Source organism: Orbicella franksi, chromosome 1 (genome assembly GCF_964199315.1).
Source record: "Orbicella franksi chromosome 1, jaOrbFran1.1, whole genome shotgun sequence".
Lineage (NCBI taxonomy): Eukaryota > Metazoa > Cnidaria > Anthozoa > Scleractinia > Merulinidae > Orbicella > Orbicella franksi.
In genome coordinates, this window is record NC_138145.1 from 35,039,609 (window position 1) to 35,061,856 (window position 22,248).

Consider the following 22,248-nt stretch of genomic DNA (forward strand, 5'->3'; position numbering starts at 1 on the left):
AATATCAACTGCATGTTTTTGTGACCTGAGCCCTAAAGAACTGTCCTTTGTAAAAACTATTAAAGAGAAAAGTCAAAATAAATATGAATAAGCAGATAAACACTCTGATCGAAAGTGAAGTTACAGCTCTAGCTCCCTCCTGATTTGAAGCCGTGTTCTAATGATGAGAGCTTCAGCCACGTACGGGTCTTCCTTCTCATCTTCGCTTTCTGCTTCCTTGGGTACCGGTTCTGCCGGTGCTGGCCTCGCCTCCTCTGATCTATGAAGAGCCCCACTCCCGTTTAATGCGGCCAATCTACTGTAATTTCTGGAAATCTGGGTAGATGTCAGCCACTCGTCTTTGGTGAACACCTTCGTTTCCTCAGCGGTTTGCATAGACCTCATTCGTGCTGCTATATCCTCAGCCGTTGCTTTATTCCCAGTGTCCTCTCCTTGAGGAATACTTCACGCAAATATTGGCGCACTTTGGTGGTGAAATGAGCAGACTTCTTGGTCTTTTTTAGTGCCCAGCCCATGTCAGCTGTTGGCGGTGCGTCAGTTTCGACTGGCTGGGGAAACTGAGGCAGATGCAGATGTGGGCGGATGAGCTGCTTCCATGTAGCTACCAGAAATTGACTTGCACGTCTCTGCCCACTTTTTCTTTATCACGTTGTACGTGGACTCTTTCTTTCTCTCTCTAACGCCAGAAGGTGTTTCCCGGCATCAGGGTGTCGCTGAAGGCTGCTGTGACTTTGGTAAACCTTTATACAACCCTCCTCTGGGCAATGAAAGACCACACTCTCTTCTTCTTCGAGCTGAAACCCTTCTACGGCTATAGGCTTCATTGGAGGTACTGCAGGCTGCTTTTCCCTCGTGCTGGAAGGGGCACGGAAGACACCAGTCAGCATGTCAGGACTATTGAACGCCTGGTAAACTTGTAAGTTCGTCGGACCTTGAGAGGTGGCGAGAAGAGCCAGCGACGCCGCGGAAAAAAACCTTTCGAGGTCCGACATTGTGGGCCCGACAAGCGATGATCAAAGACTGTGTGGCACTAAGCGAGTGCTTGGTCATGTTTTGGGACCTTTCATCAACCTTGCGCACCACTGAGTAGCAACCTTTGATGCCCCACTGCCAGTCGATAGCAGCTTTCATATCACTGGCTGTCCTGACGTCATTGTCCACATTAATGTAGCACCTAATATTCAGGGCGGCAGCTCGGCGGCCACAGCCCAGCTTAGGCCTCACTGAAGTCATAACGAGCTGTGCGGACACTAACGCGCTGTGCAAGGCTTGGAAGACTGAGAAGAAGAAATGCGCAATGATAACAGCCTGCAATATAGTCACTGTAGCTTTTGAGAGAAGTGCCCTGCTTTACGCCTCTCCTGGGAAAAATGATCGATTAGAAGCAGGAGCCTATGACCTTGGGCTCCTGTGAGAAGGTAATCTAGCTAACATACAAAAAAAGAAAACAACGGAAAGGCAAACTGACTTGGAAGATTTCAAAATAGAATAAAACTCTTGTAGATCAAAATTCACCACACAATTGCCTATTTGTTTGTTTTTCTTATCCGAAATAAATATTATACCCTATAACTTATAACTAATTTCTTACTAGATCTTCCATCCTCCCCCCTTCCCACAAAAAAGAAAGAAAGAAAAAAGAAACTCCTTTCCCACTCTAACATTGCGTTTATCAATAAAACAATAGACCATTTTACAGTTGTGTGCTCAGTGACCTGGCCTTTGAATGGCAGCGAGGCTGGAGTTGACCTTGTTTTGATACAGACCTCACTGCTTTTGTTGTGTAAAACTCAACTAATTGACCTCGCTCCCAATGTGTGGCTTCATAGCTCAGTTGGTAGAGCATCGCACCGGTATCGCGGAGGTCACGGGTTCGAATCCTGTTGAAGCCCTGATTTTTTTCAGGCTTCTTCTTTCCAATTGCTACGGCAGGAATACAGCTCAAGGAATCTGGAATCCCACTAACGATTGAAATCTGGAACCCAAGTTCCACTGACAAAGACTGGAATCCGAAATCCACTGCGAGGAATCCAGAATCGAAACATGTCTTGATTCCCTTACATGGGGCGAAACCACCAAGAAACCAAAGCATGCATAAGAACCGTATTTACATTTAGTGGCCATGCTTTCCTGAGCCTACGGGAACCAAAACGTCCCACGTTTCCTTTATCTCTTTCAAAATTTTCAAATTCACCCTTCTGAATACTTTACCCTTACGGCGGCCATGCAGCGGATGCTGGCACTTTCTTGAAGGACATTATTTTACTCCAAGTAAAGCGCGATGCTCTGGAAAAATAACATATCCTCACCCTCCTCATCAAACAAACTGACACAGGCAAGTATCATCTCTCTTTCAGAGGCTACACATGATTATGTTGTTTGTAATTCTCTCAAGTGCGCCTTTACATCACTGACGAAAGAATTCAAGGGAAAAAACTGCGAATGATATAAAACACTTTGAAATATCCTCCATGCACTTGCACGCCTTTTCGTAATCAACAGTCTATTTATAGAAAGCCAGTGAATCTTTTGATGTATCTGGGCTATTAGGTCTATTACATATCCTAAGCCCCAATTCAACATTTAGTATCGCCAAACCGTTATACATGTACTTCATATTTTAGAAGAAAACAAAACAAGTCGATTCGTGCGCATCAATTTGTATTTTTAGGGCGAAAGTTTGTTCTCTTTGTAGTTATTATGGCAGATCAAATCAAGCTATCAAATTACAAATATGTAAGCGCTTGCCAGGAAGTAATTTCCAGGGATTATTTTACAGCCAAACGCTTTTCTTCTTTTTAGGCATATTAGGCAACCAACATTGAGACGTAAGCCAATCAATATATTTGCAGTAGAGCGAGTTCTTTTTGATAACGTTTTCTGTATCAACACTGTATCAAGATGCGATGTCAGTCGTGCAAGTTTCAAGCAAATATATTATTCCTTTATTAGACGAACAAAAGCAAATTTCATTATACAATCATTCTAACGTTCAAATAGGGACAATGTAAGCATTTTAATAGTGTTCTGTGACTCGCGTGTTTAACTTAGCGAAGAGTAAGTCCTGTCACATAGTTCACTTATACAATAATAGAGGCCATCATTAAGCCGCCGATTGTTATTTTGATGGCTTAGGACAAACAAAAGCCTTCAAAATGGGTCTATTTCATTAAAGTTTATGGTGTGTAACCATTTTGCGGCATTTTCTGTCTGTTGCTATGTCATTATTACCGAATTAGCGCGTTATAATGAAAAAAAAAAAAAAATTGACGTGGGTATCCTGTGGTGGGCGAATTTTTCTTTTTTTGTTGAGCGATTAGATAGAAATGGTTCTATTTCATTAAAGTGTACGGTGTGTAACCATTTTGTGACATTTTCTGTCTGTTGCTGTGTCATAATTACCGAATTTGCGCGTTATAATGAAAAAAATTGACGCCGGTACCCTGTGGTGGACGAAGTGTTTGCAGCCCTCTTGTGGAATAGTTCAGTGAGTGCCCAAAGATTTTTTTGCAGATAATGTTAGCATGAAGTCCCACCCTTTAAACGGTATGCTCCGTTTTTTGAAGCATGCTCCGCCATTGGAGATATTTTGGCCTAAACTTTGGGTATTTTAACAGTTTTGACTATTGGGTGAGAGGGGGGTCTTGTCTGAGACGACTTGTGTAATGGGAACTAGTCGTAGAAGAACGAAACGTAGACAATAGATTGTTTTGGGGTAGGATAACATTCACTGAAAATTTGAAAAGATTTGGTTGAATTCTTATAGCAGTAGAGCGTTTTACTTTTCACCATTTTTGGGGTTATATTTGGTCATTTTTGTTGAAAAAACAAGGGGTGTGGTCAACTCCCCCCCGGTTTTGACCAAATTTCCTTAAACTTAGACTGAAGTAGTTTTGGGTGAACCCCTTCAAACTGGCCAAGTTACATCGAAATCGGCGAGATAGCTTGTGCCGCCCCTGCCTGGTCCTACCGTGGATGCACTCTTAAAGAAGGTCAAACAAGAATCCACAGCACCGCAAATAACTTTAATTCACTGAACACCGTAGCGTGAAAAAAACAAACATCGCACAGCGACGGGTTTGCGATCACCGCAACACCGCTTTAAAAACAAAAGAACTAGCTTACATTTTGGCCTGTAGGCAATTTTAAAGCTCCCATTCGATTTGCGTTCATGAGAATCTTCTTGCTCGCCCAAAGAACAGAGGATGCGAACACTGTATCAGTAATAACATAATCATTGATGTTCATGTAAAATAAACGCCCTGTTATTTACCAGTGTTCCTGGGTCTTTTTGAGCCGTTTAGAAGGGATTAGATTAGAGGCAAAGGTGGTTTACATTTCAAATATCATATTGTCTGCCAATTTGTGAATCCGACGATTCGATTACGCCTCAAGTGTTCACTATCTTCATTAACTATCAACCGTCATAGGGAGACTTTTCACTATTTTCATTAACTCTCTCATCAGAGGAGAGATTCTCAGGTTTTAAAAAATCCTCAAACCTTCAAGAAAGCTGAGGACTACGTGTGCTTATGCAATATTATAACCCACCTATTAATTTTGGCGCGACTTTATTGGTTACTTTACGTCACGTGGTGAACACTCACGGGACAGTTATCACGCAATAACCCCCGCCTGCGTCGATATTTGTCCTCCGATTGCCTCCGTCGAATAGAAACATAGTCAGCACAAGAGTTTCAACTTTTCCTTCTCTTATTTTACATGGAAGAAAACCACACTCGTTCTGTTGAGTCTAGCGATAGTTACATTATTAAGAAAAGCTGGTCGCAAATGCTGTTCCGGAAAGTACTAAAAAGTCAACAAAATATGCTGTCAATGTCTTTGAAGGTGAAGAAAGTTACGAGTAGACTTTTAAAATTTAGTCCTACGCAAATTTAAACTGAGTCATTTTATAAAATAGAGAATTAATACACTGTGATTAAATGAATTAGAGCAACCGTTCTCGTGCAACTTTGGCATGGAAGAAGGAGAGAAAAATTCCAGTCGCACTTGAAAACATGGAGCAGGCAGAACTGTCAACTATGTTGAAAAGTTTTTACGTAGATGCCAGAAACGTGAAAGGAAAACCATGATACAGTCGCAACACTATGAAAGCCATTCGTTCCGTGCTGGACAGATTTTTATCTTGTACCGCTCAAAGAAAGCCGTTTTCCATTCAAGTATGCTAACAAACGAACTTGTAGATACATCACTGAAAGATCTTGCGCGACAGGGATTGATTTCTTCCACAACCAATTTCTGCGACAAATTTCCAGCGAAGACCTCGAAGCTCTCTATGCAGCAAATCAGCTTGGCCTGAATAGTATATGAGTTTTCCGCGATCGTCAATCGATTTATAACAAAGCAAAACCCCGATCAACCTTGCCTTGCAGCTGTTTCACCTCAAGCTATTTCGTCTTTGGCAGCAACGTCCTCGACCGCAACTCAACAGCGAAACTAGCGGGTTTACCAACTGTCCACCTTCAACGGAAATCCTTTAAGGTGGCCGAACCTAGTTTTCAAGTGCCTATGCCTAATTCACCATTACTTTTAAACTATTTATGCTTTGGCGCCCGTTTTTTGCAAGAGTCAAGGTTAACCTCAGAAGGGTTTATTCTCGCATTTTGGCTAAGGTGTGTGCTGTTGCCATGGCAACGGGGCTGGTTAAAAACAAGGCTTAAAAAATGGTTTTTGTTTATTTAAAAAAAAATCCAGTCGTTAGATTTTTTTCATCATTTGCCCACTACGAATTGACTTTAAATCCCTTCTGTCAGCACTGTTCTAATAAAATTTTGACACAGACGATTTTCGTAATTCGCTGTAAATCGTTTTCACTGCATGTTCTGAATTATTTAAAATTCCCTATTGCAAAATTCAGATTTTTTGTGATAGATCATTCACGTGGTTTCTGAACTATTTTTTTTGCCAAATTTCTTGAAATTCTAATGACTGGATCGTTAGAAATCGGCAACTTTCTGCAAAAGCAATCGGTCTCAATTTTTCGAGCAACTGCGCATGCGCTGCATTTAACTAGGTTCTTTCGGTGACAAAGAAAAAGCTGAGAATTGCTGGGTTCTTTGCATCGTTACCTTTTCTAATATATCTTTGTAATAAAAGACTAAAGCCATCAATACACTGCGTTCAAATATAGAGAAAAATAGCACAGATACTGCGGGTGTTGAGTAAATAAAATGATCGCTCTATTGACGGCATGTTTGTTTCTTGCAGTCCTTGTGCGCGCGCTGAATTGCATCAGCAAAAGCGCGCGCGAAAACTGTGTTCGGCCACCTTAAGTGCTCCACATTTCCACATTCTGTGTTTCACGGAAGTAATTTCGTTTTCAGTCCTCACAGTGACAATTGAAATGATTTGATTTTTTCCCGAGACTCAAACAAATTTCTCTCTAGTCAAGTTTTTGAACAGTACGTTAAAAATATGAACCAAAAGCGCCGAGTTTTCGAGGTTTTGATCTAAGGGGCGTTGTTAAGGACACTAGACAAAGGTCAATTTTGATTAGTTAATAATTGTCTCTTTATCTTAGTTACGAACGTAGTTACAATGTTTACTTCTTTTTTATTGGTTGTGTAATCGGACCTTTAAGCGTCACCACGCGCATATAAAAGCTGAGTTAGCGTCCCTTTAAGGTAGTTTTTCTTTCCATCTCACGTGGTCTTGTCAACCTTGAACTCTTGATGCTTTTTGATTTCCTAACCCTTGGCTCAAGCGGGACCGATATGTGAGTACCTTTGTCATTTTGATTAGGTTACGTTTTTTTTATAGCTATGGGCGAAGGAATACAAAGAAAGATTTGTACAATGTTAATTGATCTATAATCGTCTAAATTAGAAAGTGTTCTGAACGTTACTAGAGTGAACGCCCACCTTTTAGGTTCGAAAGCATTGAGCTGTTAATTAGTTTCTTTTGTTGTGTACTTCTGTATCGAATCTTATTTAGTATCTTAGCGTGGTATTTACGCTGGCCTTTTTTTGATGTATTGTTATTCAATTTCGTTGTGTTATCGATTCCAAATCGCTAGTTTGTCTCGTGTAAGTTTTGACTATTTGTTACGCAACTTTTCCGCTAAATTGATAGAAATTCGTTACATATTGTTATTTCAGTTTACGATCGTTTATGTTGATGCAATAAATCGCCGATAACCGTCAACTTTGGTTTTCCGTGGTTTACTTGTCTACCCTTGAAGACGACCTGTAAAGTAGTCCCACCCACTAGTTTGTCGCGACACGCCTAGAGCTCGTTTTGTTTCGTCTCGTTTGGAATTTGCCAGTCGCTGCAGACGTTACAGGCGTTACGAGAGTTAATTTCACATGACAGCTTGGCAAGTTTTGGTCGAATCAAAGTGGAAATAAAGCTAGTTAAACCAATCAAATGTACTCGCTTGCTTACGTCAATCACGCATTCGCCATCAGATCACCACTGGCTTTTTTTGCCATGTTTACGAACGGTCTAATTGCGATATGAAAATTAATGGGAGGGTTATAAAATAAATCAACCCCTTTCTGGCTTGCTGGTATGTCGGCTGATAATGTCCTTGGCTGAGAGATTGTCCTCAAAATTTCATATTTGCCCTCGAAGCTTCGCTTCTCAGCCAAATAGTGACAATTGAAATGTTTTTTTTCGGACAATCTCTCCGCCGCGAACATTATCAACCGACATACCAGCCGCCTGAAGGGGTTTATCAACTAAATATTGCATGATCCCATAGAAATGAAATCGTCCCTTTCACTCAAACTGTCTCTGTATTCAGGGCACAGCTGGGCGCCATCCTGAATTTCAGTGCCAGACCCTGGGTATAATGCCGGTGCAAAGCAAGCCTGCAAGAGTAGAAACATAAAGAATCAATGTCTCTCTGTAACAAATTTCCTCACCGAATAGAATTGAAAGCGATTTCCTCCATATAAAACAGGTAAACGGTATTTTCAATATAACCAAAGTGTGATCTTTCCGTCGGTTGCGTGAAGTTTATTCGTAATTTAAGTTAAATATTAATTCTTTATATCAGCCTGATATATAAAATCTCTTCGCTATTAGCGAAGGGTCTGGCTACTGGAAAAAAACATTCAAATCATTGGCTACATAGGCAATCAGAGTGCGCCTCCAGTATTTTTGTGATTATAGTCGAAAGGTATTCTAAACAAAACTGCCAATAAATTACTTTAAACAACGATATTTGTTTAGTAAAACATCCACTGGGTTGTGTCAAAACATTTAAAATTGCACGCTCGGTTTCCATCGGCTTTATTGGCAAGGGTGACGCGTTCTTAGTGGAAAACAAAGGTTGGACACCCATTGGCATGAAATGACGCCAGTTGAGCTCAAGATTATTACCTAAGCTAGGAAATTCCAATATTTTCTTATTTAAGAAAACTTACTTTATTCACCAAGAGATTGAAACACAGTTCCTAAGTTTCCGTAACTTGCTACTTCTCCCTCTTTGTCGCCGATTTGTATTCTCATGGCAAGTGCTTTCTCAAGATATTTTTTAGCTTTGTCATATTCACCAAGAGATTGAAACACAGTTCCTAAGTTTCCGTAATCTGCTGCTACTCCCTTCTTGTCGCCAATTTGTAATCTAATGGCAAGTGCTTTCTCAAGATAATCTTTAGCATTCTGATATTCACCAAGAGATAGGAACACAGTTCCTAAGTTTCCGTAATCTGCTGCTTCTCCCTTTTTGTCACCAATTTGTAATCTGATGGCAAGTGCTTTCTCAAGATATTTTTTAGCTTTGTCATATTCACCAAGAGATTGAAACACAGTTCCTAAGTTTCCGTAATCTGCTGCTATTCCCATCTTGTCGCCAACATGTAATCTGATGGCAAGTGCTTTCTCAATATGCTCTTTAGCTTTCTCATGTTCACCAAGAGATAGGAACACAGTTCCTAAGTTTCCGTAATCTGCTGCTACTCCCTTCTTGTCACCAATTTGTAATCTGATGGCAAGTGCTTTTTCAAGATACTCTTTAGCATTCTCATATTCACCAAGAGATAGGAACACAGTTCCTAAGTTTCCGTAATCTGCTGCCTCTCCCTTTTTGTCACCAATTTGTAATCTGATGGCAAGTGCTTTCTCAAGATAATCTTTAGCTTTGTCATATTCACCAAGAGATTGAAACACAGTTCCTAAGTTTCCGTAACTTGCTGCTTCTCCCTCTTTGTCGCCGATTTGTATTCTCATGGCAAGTGCTTTCTCAAGATATTTTTTAGCTTTGTCATATTCACCAAGAGATTGAAACACAGTTCCTAAGTTTCCGCAATCTGCTGCTACTCCCTTCTTGTCACCAATTTGTAATCTGATGGCAAGTGCTTTTTCAAGATACTCTTTAGCATTCTCATATTCACCAAGAGATAGGAACACAGTTCCTAAGTTTCCGTAATCTGCTGCCTCTCCCTTTTTGTCACCAATTTGTAATCTGATGGCAAGTGCTTTCTCAAGATAATCTTTAGCTTTGTCATATTCACCAAGAGATTGAAACACAGTTCCTAAGTTTCCGTAATCTGCTGCTTCTCCCTCCTTGTCACCAATTTGTAATCTGATGGCAAGTGCTTTCTCAAGATAATCTTTAGCTTTGTCATATTCACCAAGAGATTGAAACACAGTTCCTAAGTTTCCGTAACTTGCTGCTTCTCCCTCTTTGTCGCCGATTTGTATTCTCATGGCAAGTGCTTTCTCAAGATATTTTTTAGGTTTGTCATATTCACCAAGAGATCGGAACACAGTTCCTAAGTTTCCGTAATCTGCTGCTACTCCCTTCTTGTCGCCAATTTGTAATCTGATGGCAAGTGCTTTCTCAAGGTAATCTTTAGCTTTGTCATATTCACCAAGAGATAGGAACACAGTTCCTAAGTTTCCGTAACTTGCTGCTTCTCCCTTCTTGTCGCCAATTTGTAATCTGATGGCAAGTGCTTTTTCAAGATAATCTTTAGCATTCTCATATTCACCAAGAGATAGGAACACAGTTCCTAAGTTTCCGTAATCTGCTGCTTCTCCCTCCTTGTCACCAATTTGTAATCTGATGGCAAGTGCTTTCTCAAGATATTCTTGAGCTTTGTCATAGTCACCGAGGTAATAAGACGTAATTCCAAATTTTTCAGTAGTTTATGCTTCATGTTCTTTATCGCCGATTTCTTTCATGGTTTTTATGGCTTTCTCATAAAGTCCTCTTGCTTCTACGTATCTATATTGCTCTTCGCATATTTTGGCCAATGCTATTGTAAGATTCCCTTCCTTGTCTTTTTTTCTACATTTGTGGTAAATTTCAAGGAGCTCCCTGCCTAGGATTAACGCTTTTGTCTAGTCAGGGATAAGACAATACGCCCTGAAATTTATTTGATCGATGCAAATGTTGATGAAATTGAAAAGTTCTCCTCCCGATTTTAGTACTTCATTATTTAGGAAGATCAAACATTCTTGGCAGACCTCAATGGCTTTGAGACCACGACCAGTGTTGAGAAGGAAAGTAGCAACAACCAAGCCAATAGAGATGGCTTGTAAAATGTCTGTTATATTGTTCATAGCGTCCTCTTCTATGAGTCCTGTTACACGGATAACAAAAATCAGGATTTGTAGCTATTTCGAGTAATTATATACTTTTGTACGTCTTTCAACCTGGCTGTGTAAGTGGGTAATGGCGAATTCAAAGCTCGGAGTAGCCCTGTCATGGACTTACGTTTCGTCTTAGGGGAGCACAGGCAAAGAATTGTAACTGCACTCAACCAACGGCCTCGTATTTTCATCAGTGTTCTCGTGTTCAGATTGGATGCGTTTCTTAGATGTTTTCTTTTTTATTAGAGTTGCATTTGCCTTTATTTTATTTTTTATTTTTTTTTAAATTTTTTCGCGCAGAAATCACCGTTAAGGTTTAGGCTGCTTACAAGTCGTTTTTTTTAGTTTCATTTTTTTAAGTCCAATTTTAAGTCAGAGGAATGTTTTGAAGTCGCATTATATAAGCAAGGACAAGTTCCAACAACGCAATTAACCACATATCACGCCTGTATTGATTGATTTTTTTCTAAAGCCGATATCACCAAATTTAGGGAATCAGAGGGTTATATTTAAAATAGGCAGATTCAATTAATTCATTACCGAAAAAGGGATATAGAGAGAAAACAGCATTACTATTTAGTTAAGAGAAACCTTTACAAAAGCAAGTAAATCAAAGACAACAAAAACCAAATGAACGCGAATACCAAAATTAAAACATGTGTATTAACAGCGAAGTCTTAGTTTCTACTGATATATTTATGACTTTTATAGAATGTGTCCGTCAAAGTCTGTTTTCTCTTTTTCGTCAACTCGGTTCTCATGCACAGGTGTTTTTTTGACTTTTTATTCATCCCCAATTAATTTATCAGTGTTATGTCCTTTAAAATCTCTGCTCTGGCCTACTAATAAAAATGTGGCGGAGCAGATTACATCAGATCAGGAAAAGAAAGATACACGGAACATAGCCGAGCTCAGTCACATTTATATGTTTTGTCAAATATATATCAAAACTGTGTATCTGGTGTGCGACTGCTATTTCCAGTCCTGCCTACTTTGTTCAAATGAGCGTGATAATTCAACTGTTTAATGTTTTCGGTCTTTTCCAATAATCGAGCTCGCAAAAGTCTTCGTTTTTTCCATCGAAAGTGAGAGCGACTGTGAACAGTTTACGCGATGATTTCAGTCCAATATGAATAACAAAGCTAAAACTGATTTGCACCCACCACTTTTACTGAGTCACTGTAATGAAGCAAAATCCAATATGCGACGACAACAATAATTTTTCCTGTAAAAATTGTAAAGAGGGAAACGTTGAGCAGATTATTACTCCGCAACGGTACCTCCAAACAGTAATTCGTTTGATTTATTTCCTCGCGTGACTTACAGCGCTCAAAAACTGGAGAAAATCAGTCACGCGATTGATGAAAAATCTCTTTCAGTGTAAATTAAAAGTATTAAACATCGCTTACAAATACATGTTATATGTCGATGAACCGGTATCAATTACCAACAGCTTAAAGTTTACAAACTTACCGTGTTCAGTCTCTCATCCTCGGACAAAATTAAGTGAAAAGTGACACAGACTGAAGAACAAAAACAAATGAAAATTAAATAGTGGAATTAAAACACTTGTTATAAAGTATTTAACACTTTTTGATATCTCTACTTTTTTTTGTTAGATACTGACGGCAAAATCAAATGCCTTTTAAAGCATAAAGCATGTTGCGTTGTTGACTATAATTAATACATGTAGATTGAAATGATTATGAAGCCCGACAAAGTTCTTTGTTGTATGTTTTTGTTTTCATTTTGGTCTTGACCATGCATTAAACACAATAGGTGATTATTTCTGTCTCACAGACTATATAACTCAATTGATATGATAAGTTTCGGTTATATGATTTATGCATATTATATATGATTGCAAAAGGAAAGACTGTTTACTGCCGTGGACCTTCCAGCATAAGTCGTGGCATTTTTTCCCGCTCTTTTGAAGTTTGTCGAGCTTTAAGGTAGCTCGATACAGTTTTTTTCTGGATCATACCAAGCATTTTCAATTAGCGTTAGACCAACCTTCCCTTACTCTGATCGATGTGGAAATTACACCAGTTTTTGGAAAAATATTGAAGTTTGGTTGAACTTCAAAAATGATGTGTTTTTTAAGGTAATCGATATTTCCCTGGAAACCATAAAAGGGTTCGATAGATTTTTTTAAAAAAGTTAACCCTGTACGCCTGATAATAGCATTGATACACTGGAACTTGTTTAAATCTGTCGATGAAGTAGGCGCTCGAATCCACGAAAAAGTTGCGTCACGAAATCCCCATATTAAAAAAAAAAGACAATGTATGTAACATTCTCCCGTGATCAATACATTTCGCTACACCACCTGAATGCAAATTTGCGGGATGTTTTTTGAAATACGGATAAAGGGGACTTTTGGCCCTTCTTTCCATTCCAGCAAAAGGACTGTTTACAAAGAATTCCAAAGCACCACTTCGTGTGACAAAGAACAGGAAGGAAAAGAGTAATTTTTTTCAGGAGAAAAAGGGCTGAAATGCGCACAAGTAATATTGTCAATACATTAAGTCACGTATAAAACGAATTATTATTTAAAATATGCATCAACGAAATGTATAGATCACCAAGGAATGTTACACACATAGATCTGAATATTACACATCGGGATTTTGTAACGCAGCTTTTCGTGGGCTCGAGCGCGTACTTCATTGACAAATTTAAAGTGTTTTAGTGTACCAATGCTAATAAAACTTTGGAAGAAAATTGTTAACATTATCAGGCATGCATGGTTGACTTTTTAAAAAAATCTATCGAGCCTTTTTTAAGATTTTCGAAAAAGCGCTTGAAATCGAAAATTGAGGTTTAGAGTAGAGTAGAGAATGCAGTACCGTCCACAATAGACTATTTTTGCACACAAATTATAAAGAACTTTTAATTGATCTTCTCCTCCTATAAATTAATAAGCACTCACCTGTCTGTTCAGATCAAAAGGATGAATCCAAAATCAAACCACGTCAACAAGAGCAACTGTTTCAATAATAACAAAGAACAAGTTAACCAGATTACATATCGGAAAGAGTTACTTCTAGCGAGCATTCATTCGCGTGATTATATTTTCTTGCGTGATTCATTGTTAGAGCTCGCAACCCAAGTAACAATTGTCACGCTATCCACGCAGATTTCTTCTTCTTCTTCCAGTGGAAATTATTTAACAGTATTCAATATTGACTTTCCTGACAGTGTTATAAGCTTATGTTTTGAAGCACGATGTAAATTTACGGTGTTTAGTTACACTATCTTGAAGTGAAACTACAACCAAATATACAAAACAAAACAAATACCACCACCGCCGCCGCCGCCGCCGCCGCCGCCACCACCACCCCCACCACCCCCACCCCCACCCCCACCCCCACCCCCACCACCACCACCACCACCACCCCACCATTTTGTTTGATTTGTTGTGGACATCCAAAATATCAATCAAAGAAAATCTTATTTTTGCCGAGGCTAAATCAAGCTATATGCGAACGATTTAATTCGAGTTTGACTGGTTCTTGATGTTGCTAGAACAAAGCATGCCATATTTGTATTAGTTTTCGTCCTTAGAGTGGAGTCAGTATGTGTACGGAATTCCGTAACTGAAAGAGACCCGTTCTGTGATATAGAGTTAGGCTCTATTTAGGGGTGACAGATAATCAACGTCTTTGTAAAGTGATTATCATAGATGCGTGTTCTTAATCCATTACCGTCTTGTCTCAACGTCTTTGTAAAGTGATTATCATAGTTGCGTGTTCTTAATCCATTACAGCCTTGTCTCAACCTTTATGCATTCGCTCATAACCGGTTGGAACGGGCATGAGGCATTAGCTAAAGCAGGTCACTAATAGCGTGCTAGCAGACTAGTGCTGGCAAAAGCATTTGATTCGGGATATCGAGACCATAAACACTAGGCCAAGTATTTCAGTTTCAAAGCATCTGACGTCATAGGTGGAAACAGAAAAAAATACGAAAAAGAAATTGCCGTATGCACGTGAACTCTGCACTGATAAAGCCAGTTATGATCTCTGCTATGTTCAAAAATTAAAATTAAAAATAAAATAACAAACAGACAAAAAGAAAACAGATCAATAGCAAGAAAAATTTCGTTGCCTGTGTAATGTAGTTTGCACGTTTTGATCGATGGAATTCTTCTTCATTTCCATTGTAACAGGCAGGCAAATCACGGAACAAACTAACTTCGAGTTCGAATTTAATATTCTCTATGTTATTTTAGGACTATGACGAGTTATTATTGTCAACTGAGAGGACAAACAATACAAGATTAGCTGCTTACCATAGTAGAGCTTCCTTTGAAAACAGAAAATTACGAAGCATGCCTGTGAGAAACGTATTTTGTACTTTTGTTCGAGCGGAACTGATCTCTTAGGGAATACATTATCAGCTGAAGAAACACAAAATACACCTAAAGAGGCCACACCAAATAAAACTGACTATTCAGATATCATTCCACGTTGTTCTAATTAAGCGCTTTCACACTACCCCCTCCAGCAGGGTATCGGGTGTAAATTGTCTAGTTTGATGCGCCACCCGAGTTACATTTGTATCAAACGTCAAAAGCTGTATGCATGCGAACGATTGAATTCGAGTTTGATCAGTAAGGACTGTTGCTTGTACAAAAAATACCAAAGCCTTTTTGTTCCTATACAGTAGGCCTGGTGTGCGTAAAGCATTTGTTTCTAGCGGAAAGAGGACTCAGTGTATGGCTCTTCTTGGACCGGGGAGAGAAATGGACAGTTTTGTTTTTCTCCTAACGATAAAGGTGTGTTCTTGATTTATTGCACTCTATCAGCTGAAGCCTGAATGTGGGGAAATCGAATAACAAGTCGGAGGGAGCTTAATTACAATCGTGGACAAAAGTCCCTGGGACACTTATGTAATGTAACTAATTATTTGTGTTTTACAACTGAAGTTTGAAGAAAGCGCTGCTATCCTTTTAAAAACGTGTTGCTGTTCCCCCTCCCCATCCAATACAATGTTGAAAATCAGGTGAAATTACAGGTACTAGTTTTCAACATGGTATGTGGGGTGGGGGGCGATGTAAGACAGGTGAAGTTGTATTCGCGTCTGGCGTGTGCGCAAAAGCGACAAAGTGCAAATTTGTCCCAAGACATTTGTCCATGATTGCAGCTAAGAGGTCACTGATCTTCTCCTTGGCAGATTACTACTAGCAGAAGTTTGGATACGGGAACTCTGCGCTTTACCAAATTCGCCATAAAATGAACCGGCACGTATTGGAGATATCACGATAAAACAAAACATGGTAAAGTTCTGTTAGCCCAAGCCGAAAACAACGACTGACTTACCGTTGCGCAGTAGCTTGTGTACAGCCGTCCGTTCTCCTCAAGAAAAACTGTAGAAGGCTGTTTTGTGTTACTGTTAATAATTCTGTTGCTCGCACAAATTATTCATCCTTGAAACTATTTCAGTTTCAGGGCATCATACGTTATAAGCGGAAACAATAAAATAAATTGCTGCCTGCACGTGATTTTTGCTTAAGGCCGTTTATGACCTTTTCTATGTTCACAATTATAATAACAATCTCACAAACAGGGACACCGTGAATTTACTTTTTGTGTCAATCAGTTGATGATATCCATTGTAACAGGCCGTGAACTCATTAACAGCTTCGAGTTTGCTTTTAGTCTCGGCCAAGAGGCCAGAAAATAAAGGATAAGTTTTACTGGCCACAGTGAATTTCACATTGGAAAGGATCGAAAGTGACTTCTATGAAACATTCAGAAAAAGAATATATATTTTGTAACGTTTCGCTAATTACACTGGAGTATGTTCACTATGTATGGTTCGTGTTAACTGTAGAAGTATTTTAGGCGTGAATCCCTAAGGGGCTAGTAGGCTATTTAAGAATTTGTAAGTTATGCAAGAGCCACTCGAAGGCATCTCTTTCAACTTTGCTTTTTAAAAGCGGAAAAATGCGTCTAGCTGGCCAACTCTACAGCTACCCGCTCAACATCCACTGAAGCTCCATCCACTCATGGCCTGTCCAATTATTTTTCTTCTAATCAGCCTTTTTGTTTTTTTCGCATGCAGCCCTTTCGTGGACGTCAGCCTCAACTAGCAGACAAGAGTTTCAGATGCGGCCAAAGAAGCCACTGAGCAAATCCATCTTCCCACCGAAGCCGTTTTAGAGGAGCCGCTGCAGCCCCTCCAAGCGGTAAAAATACATACTTATGGCAAATACCAAGCTGCATTGAAGAGAATGGGATAAGATGAGTATATAATTTATTCAATTTAATCAAATGATTGGGAGACTTTGACCCAGTTGAACTTATTGATAATTTTGTTGAACCGTGTGATTCAAGGTTTTTGGAAGTCTTGAAAAGACAATTTTCTCTAAGGGGCTGAAAAATTTCTGTAGCTGTTCATTCATCGTTCGCGTAAATTTTGGATATGTCAATTGCGTCCATTACTTTTGACTTTGTCATGGCAACCGCAAACTTCTTATAGGTCTAGACAAAGATCAACTTTTTTGACATACTTCTGTATTTTTTTTTTCAGCTTTGTTCATCATTTTGCTGAACTTCACCAAATTGTACATTTCATAAGCATTCTGGCTTCATAAGCATTCTAGATTATTTTTTGACTTTTTTAAGAAAATAGTAAAATCCAAGATGGCGGGTCAAATGACGTCATGCGACGTCACGGCCAAAAATTCTGTCATTATTTTATAGAGCAGGCTCAGGGTTTTCTATTTAATGAATGTAAATTTATTTTCTGTGCCTTAATAGAACGAAAACCTAAGGAGGGGGTTTCATCCCCCTTGTACCACGATGGGGGCATTAGTCCGAGGGTTAACGATTGTATTAGCCCTGATGACTGAATGAGTGAGTAAAAGACTGATTATCAGGACGGAACGCATTATATTTAAGTTAAAGGCAACCTTAAGGTTAATGTAGAGTTTTGAAATCATATAGGTGCTTCTTGCTTTATTCACGATACTATTTTTGATGGGTATCAGATTCTCTTTATTTACACTCTACCCTCAGCTCAGTTTTCTAATAATCACTCAGCCATCCAGTCCAGTACAGTGATTTGTCGAGCAGCCTATTTCTGATCTTCTGGCCACAGGTTCAGTGGTCGAGTGCGCGTGTGCTCCTGCTGTTGTTAACCCGTTGTCAGTTTCCATACAGTTGGAGTTCTGGAAGAACAATGTTTCTTATCTCAATTCCAGTGTTTTGCAGACGTTGCTCGCAGACTATCTCGTATTGTATACTCGGATGTTAGCGCTATTGGATTGGCTGCTTTCATTGCCATTGGTAACATGCCTGTTTTTGCGCAAAAACTGAGATTCTATGTAGACGTATACCAGATTTAGTACCACGTGGAGAGAACTCCACTCTGTTCGTTTTGGTTTGAAAAGTTTGCCCATCTTCTTTCAGGGTGCTCTGTTAAGTGGTTTACAGACAACCAAACTGTACCTTTTATCGTCGATTCTGGTAGTATGAAACTGTGTTTGCTTCAACTCGCCGGTGAAATATTTGATACCGCCAAGAAAGTAATATCAAAATCGAGGCTGAGTTGATACCTCGTTCAGCTGATTACTTATGCAAGATCGTCGGTTGATGACTGGTCAGTTAAAGATAGCTATTTTCATGAAGTAACCTCTTATTTGGGTCCCTGTTCAATTGATTACTTTCCCAGTTAAAAAAAACAAAAAAAATTCAAGTTTTCCCAGTTTCTATTCGAATATTCCCTAGCATTTAGTTGGCTAGTAGAAACCTGTTGGCTAGTGCCACCTGTTTTCGTTAGTTAAAAATGTCTTCCGCCACATATGTTTTTGTTAATAGAACTGGTTACTCTTTATTGGCCTTTCAGCTCCCTTTTGGCCTTTAATTTTTTGGTGGATCGTAGGTGGGGTTTCAGATCTTTTGTTATTGATTTTCTCTTGAGAACGGTAAAGATGTTTATCTCCATGGGGCAAATAATAGTTCCCTTTTGGCTCAGAGAATTTTAGTAGCTTGTCGGCGCTGTACAGTCTAATGTCCAGTAGAACCTGTCTATGGAGAAGTCATGCCGCGTGGTCACGATTAAGCTGTTTTAGGCCGTTGGGCCATGTCATCTTTGTGCGGGACTGCCCGTTTATCATGTGTTGATCTTAAATGATTGCACTGTTTTAGGCCATTGGGCCATGTAATTTTTGTGCGGGACTGCCCGTTTATCGTGGGTTGATCTTAGGTGATTGCACTGTTTTAGGCCGTTGGACCATGTCATCTTTGTACGGGACTGCCCGTTTATCACGTGTTGATCTTAGGTGATTACACTGTCTTAGGCCGTTGAGCCATGCCGTTTTTGTGCAGAACTGCCAGTATATAGTGTGCTGAATGCAAGATTTAGGCCTCTGGGCCTTCCCTATGTTCTGATCTGCGTGTTGTTGCATTTTTGTTTTTTCTAATTGTTCTCACATTTCTTTTGTTATCTTTCAAGTCTACAAAGGGATGAGTGTTTACTTCAAAGGTTGCCCACTCAAGAGATCCAGACGGCTTCGCAAGTCGACGGAAGGTCTTCCCTTGCGTCCCTCTAAAGCAAAGGCCCCTTCAACAACAGAGCGTTATTCAAGTGACTTTCAAACATTTAGAGAATGGTCTTCGCGCTTTGAGGAAGTCGCTTGTTTGCCGTCTGATGAGACGTCAGTTGCTCCTTATTTGGAGTATTTTGCTGCAGCAGAGTTCCCTCTACTCCACACTTGAGTCTGCCTGTTATGGCATAAATTGGCACACCATCGGTATGGCTTTCCGATTTGCGATTTGACTTGAAGTGTTCTCGAAGCGGCTAAAATTGAGCTTGCAAAACCTGTTTCCATAAAAAGGGGGGCGCTGTTACTCCCGAGATGATTTTGAGGATATATAATAGGTTTGCGGACCCCCAGGCTAATCCTTCTAATCTTCGCTTAGCTGCAATTTGCGTGACTGCCTAACGGCTTTTCTCCGCCGCAACGAGTTAGCTAGCCTTCGTTGTTGTGACGTTAGTTTTTGCGATACATTTGTCAGAATTTATACATGTGAGAGCAATTCAGGTGTTTATTATATGTAATTTTTAGTTTTAATTTTATGAATTTATTTTCTCGAAGATATAGCATATTTTGCTCTCAAAAAATTCGTAGTAAAATAAAGTTTTAGACTTGGCATGCGTACGCGGAACTAGGATATCTTATACACTTGTTTGATCTACATAGCTTAAGAACAGGGGCCGCTAAGGAGCAGGTATCAGCAATCTACACTTTTTATGTCACGGCAGATGGAAGACTGATCGAGCCAAGGACGGCTAGCTTCTTACGGCTATATTAAGATAAGTTAGAATCTTTACTTTCAGTGTCTTGAAGTTTGCACACTTAGATTCCTTTGTTCTCTTTCTTTATTTTCGAAAGCGGGCATCAATAAACGAGATGCCCGCCCCTGATGCTGTGTTTGTGTTTATTAAGATTAGTTACAAAATATTTTATAATCGTTTCAGGGTGATTAGAGTATAAATATATTTTGTAACGTTTCGCTAATTACACTGGAGTATGTTCACTATGTATGGTTCGTGTTAACTGTAGAAGTATTTTAGGCGTGAATCCCTAAAGGGGCTAGTAGGCTATTTAAGAATTTGTAAGTTATGCAAGAGCCACTCGAAGGCATCTCTTTCAACTTTGCTTTTTAATTTTTCTGTTTATTCACTGCTGTATTTTCTTTATGATGATGTAACGCCCGCCCCTGATGCTGTGTTTGTGTTTATTAAGATTAGTTACAAAATATTTTATAATCGTTTCAGGGTGATTAGAGTATAAGATAAATTACGTAGGGGTTTGGCGGAATGCGCGATGGGTTTGAACAAGAGGCGGGATACGGCATATGACACTTCTTCGCAGAAGCATAATATGCACTCTTTAAAAATTAATGGTGGGATACGCTTTGACAAACAGCAAATTGGGAATCGCTTCTTAACTCTGCCGTTTTTTTTTTCTTTTTTGTTCTTCCGTACAGTAAGGGCAGTATTTATAGAACATCTGTTTTTGGTGAAAAGAAACCTCCGTCCAGGATCAACTAGTCATGATTAAGGTGTTCACTTCTTCTTGAACTGTTAGCATATTAGAACTGCCAAGAGCATTTGATTTGAGACCTCTAAACCTTGATCACTAGATTATATTATCATACGAGGTTTTCGCACTATCCCGAATGAGCAAAATGGGTATGGTAATTTTTTCCAGTCGAACTTAAAGCAAAATAATGAGTAACTTCCCATTGCACAGTAGCCTGTGTCGTCGTCGTCGTCGTCGTCGTCGTCGTCGTGGCGGTGGCGGCGGTGGTGGCGGTGGCGGCGGTGGTGGCGGTGGTGGCGGTGGTGGTGGTGGTGGTCGTCGTCGACGTCGTCGTCCTCGTCGTCATCATCGTGATCGTCATCATCATCATCATCATCATCATCATCGTCATCATCATCGTCATCGTCATCGTCATCATCATCGTCATCGTCATCGTCATCATCATCGTCATTGCATGATTTAATCGATGACATTCTTCGTCGTTTCCATTGTAACAGACCGTGTCATTACAGAACCAAGCAGCTTGGGGTTTCCCATTAGTCTTCGTTTTTGATTTTAGGAAGGTCACAACTATACATTATTCTCAACTGAGAGGGTAAACAATACAAGATTAGTTACTTATATATTTAGATTAGTCACTTAACACAGTAGAGTTCGCTTTGAAAAGTGAAAACTACAAATTGAACATTCGGGTGTTTCCCGAAATTCCAAGAAAACAGATGATCATAATGTACGCCACAAGATATTTGTTTAGTAGGACTGTGGTTTTCACAGAGGAGGCGCGATTTTCTGCTTTCCACTCCGTATCCTGTCATTACTGTTGAAAGCGTCTCCAATCCGCTTCCGAGGATGCGTAAGTTATTTTCATCCCGTATCCCGTTATATTTTATACCGACGCGAATACCACCAAAAGCATGCGTGATAGCTTAAGGATTTCATTCGTCGATATACTTAGTGCCTCCCAGCCCCTTTAGGGTAACGTGATATGCGTAGGCGTAAATTTTTTGATGGGCCTTGGACACCCGAGTTATCAATTAAAGAAAGTTGAACGAAGTTTTAATAGTGCTAAATCAAGCTATATCCAAACGACTGAATTCGAGTTTAATCGGATTTTAATGATGCTTTAAAAAACATCCTAAATCTATTCTTTCTTTCCTTTCTCACTGTAAGGCTAGTATGTAAACAAACATTTATTTGAAGGGGGAAGGTGCTTCTGTCAATGTATGTTGTAAAGTTCTACTTGGAGTGGGAGGTAACAGTTTCTTTGCCAACTATCTATAAAGGTGTGTTCTTAATTCGTTATTAATATAAGTCATTTCTCAAGTCTGACTTTAAGGAATTCGAATACCAGTCGAAAGAAACAGGCAGCATTTGCTAAAGTAGGTCAGTAATAGACTGCTAGCGGATTATTAGGGGGCTTGATTCTGGGACCTACCGGTCTTAAACTCTAGAAAAATACAGAAATATCCATAAAATGTTAAAAAAAAAAAAACGTTTCAGCGCCTTAGATTAATCGTCTTTTCAAAACCTTAAAAAAATCTCAAGTTGAGTGGCTCATAGCCACTTTGATTTTAACAAGAAAAAAAAAACGCTATCTCTCCATGATTTCTACCGTTGTGCGACCGTTA

General features: G+C 39.5%; 1 protein-coding gene and 1 pseudogene across 3 annotated transcripts in view; one reads left to right on the top strand and one right to left on the bottom strand.

The window, feature by feature from the left end:
- Positions 1-22,248, top strand: part of LOC145480530 (nephrocystin-1-like) — a 196,033-nt gene that overhangs the window by 24,575 nt on the left and 149,210 nt on the right. The gene's annotated exons all lie outside the window — the stretch shown is intronic.
- Positions 8,392-12,051, bottom strand: LOC145464035 (uncharacterized; annotated as a pseudogene). The gene is made up of 3 exons (XR_014041384.1): positions 12,037-12,051; positions 11,727-11,788; positions 8,392-10,553 (listed from the first exon to the last, which is right to left on the bottom strand). The product of XR_014041384.1 is annotated as an uncharacterized LOC145464035 (transcript).